Source organism: Procambarus clarkii, chromosome 79 (genome assembly GCF_040958095.1).
Source record: "Procambarus clarkii isolate CNS0578487 chromosome 79, FALCON_Pclarkii_2.0, whole genome shotgun sequence".
Lineage (NCBI taxonomy): Eukaryota > Metazoa > Arthropoda > Malacostraca > Decapoda > Cambaridae > Procambarus > Procambarus clarkii.
This window is the reverse complement of record NC_091228.1, coordinates 16,697,951-16,700,840: the sequence shown is the minus strand read 5'-3', so window position 1 is coordinate 16,700,840 and position 2,890 is coordinate 16,697,951.

Below are 2,890 nucleotides of genomic sequence, written 5' to 3'. Positions count from 1 at the left end.
GATGAGTGAGGGGTCAGTCTGCAATTTTCGTCAAGCCACTGTCAATGTGAGAGAACTCGTGTCCAGCTTATAAGCCTATACTTGCATAAACCACAAGTGAAGATAAACAATCTTTGGACAACACCCACCAGTGGGACTCGAACCCAGAAAGCACAACTACCTTCCAGTAGCTGGCATAACTAGTATGCTTTAACCCACTACGCCATCAGACCTTACAAAAGAAGTAGATAGTTCGAGATATATATATCTCAAACATCTCTACCTCCCGAAGGCACCAGATGAGTGAGGGGTCAGTCTGCAATTTTCGTCAAGCCACTGTCAATGTGAGAGAACTCGTGTCCAGCTTATAAGCCTATACTTGCATAAACCACAAGTGAAGATAAACAATCTTTGGACAACACCCACCAGTGGGACTCGAACCCAGAAAGCACAACTACCTTCCAGTAGCTGGCATAACTAGTATGCTTTAACCCACTACGCCATCAGACCTTACAAAAGAAGTAGATAGTTCGAGATATATATATCTCAAACATCTCTACCTCCCGAAGGCACCAGATGAGTGAGGGGTCAGTCTGCAATTTTCGTCAAGCCACTGTCAATGTGAGAGAACTCGTGTCCAGCTTATAAGCCTATACTTGCATAAACCACAAGTGAAGATAAACAATCTTTGGACAACACCCACCAGTGGGACTCGAACCCAGAAAGCACAACTACCTTCCAGTAGCTGGCATAACTAGTATGCTTTAACCCACTACGCCATCAGACCTTACAAAAGAAGTAGATAGTTCGAGATATATATATCTCAAACATCTCTACCTCCCGAAGGCACCAGATGAGTGAGGGGTCAGTCTGCAATTTTCGTCAAGCCACTGTCAATGTGAGAGAACTCGTGTCCAGCTTATAAGCCTATACTTGCATAAACCACAAGTGAAGATAAACAATCTTTGGACAACACCCACCAGTGGGACTCGAACCCAGAAAGCACAACTACCTTCCAGTAGCTGGCATAACTAGTATGCTTTAACCCACTACGCCATCAGACCTTACAAAAGAAGTAGATAGTTCGAGATATATATATCTCAAACATCTCTACCTCCCGAAGGCACCAGATGAGTGAGGGGTCAGTCTGCAATTTTCGTCAAGCCACTGTCAATGTGAGAGAACTCGTGTCCAGCTTATAAGCCTATACTTGCATAAACCACAAGTGAAGATAAACAATCTTTGGACAACACCCACCAGTGGGACTCGAACCCAGAAAGCACAACTACCTTCCAGTAGCTGGCATAACTAGTATGCTTTAACCCACTACGCCATCAGACCTTACAAAAGAAGTAGATAGTTCGAGATATATATATCTCAAACATCTCTACCTCCCGAAGGCACCAGATGAGTGAGGGGTCAGTCTGCAATTTTCGTCAAGCCACTGTCAATGTGAGAGAACTCGTGTCCAGCTTATAAGCCTATACTTGCATAAACCACAAGTGAAGATAAACAATCTTTGGACAACACCCACCAGTGGGACTCGAACCCAGAAAGCACAACTACCTTCCAGTAGCTGGCATAACTAGTATGCTTTAACCCACTACGCCATCAGACCTTACAAAAGAAGTAGATAGTTCGAGATATATATATCTCAAACATCTCTACCTCCCGAAGGCACCAGATGAGTGAGGGGTCAGTCTGCAATTTTCGTCAAGCCACTGTCAATGTGAGAGAACTCGTGTCCAGCTTATAAGCCTATACTTGCATAAACCACAAGTGAAGATAAACAATCTTTGGACAACACCCACCAGTGGGACTCGAACCCAGAAAGCACAACTACCTTCCAGTAGCTGGCATAACTAGTATGCTTTAACCCACTACGCCATCAGACCTTACAAAAGAAGTAGATAGTTCGAGATATATATATCTCAAACATCTCTACCTCCCGAAGGCACCAGATGAGTGAGGGGTCAGTCTGCAATTTTCGTCAAGCCACTGTCAAACAAGACAGTGGCTTTTGTAAGGTCTGATGGCGTAGTGGGTTAAAGCATACTAGTTATGCCAGCTACTGGAAGGTAGTTGTGCTTTCTGGGTTCGAGTCCCACTGGTGGGTGTTGTCCAAAGATTGTTTATCTTCACTTGTGGTTTATGCAAGTATAGGCTTATAAGCTGGACACGAGTTCTCTCACATTGACAGTGGCTTGACGAAAATTGCAGACTGACCCCTCACTCATCTGGTGCCTTCGGGAGGTAGAGATGTTTGAGATATATATATCTCGAACTATCTACTTCTTTTGTAAGGTCTGATGGCGTAGTGGGTTAAAGCATACTAGTTATGCCAGCTACTGGAAGGTAGTTGTGCTTTCTGGGTTCGAGTCCCACTGGTGGGTGTTGTCCAAAGATTGTTTATCTTCACTTGTGGTTTATGCAAGTATAGGCTTATAAGCTGGACACGAGTTCTCTCACATTGACAGTGGCTTGACGAAAATTGCAGACTGACCCCTCACTCATCTGGTGCCTTCGGGAGGTAGAGATGTTTGAGATATATATATCTCGAACTATCTACTTCTTTTGTAAGGTCTGATGGCGTAGTGGGTTAAAGCATACTAGTTATGCCAGCTACTGGAAGGTAGTTGTGCTTTCTGGGTTCGAGTCCCACTGGTGGGTGTTGTCCAAAGATTGTTTATCTTCACTTGTGGTTTATGCAAGTATAGGCTTATAAGCTGGACACGAGTTCTCTCACATTGACAGTGGCTTGACGAAAATTGCAGACTGACCCCTCACTCATCTGGTGCCTTCGGGAGGTAGAGATGTTTGAGATATATATATCTCGAACTATCTACTTCTTTTGTAAGGTCTGATGGCGTAGTGGGTTAAAGCATACTAGTTATGCCAGCTACTGGAAGGT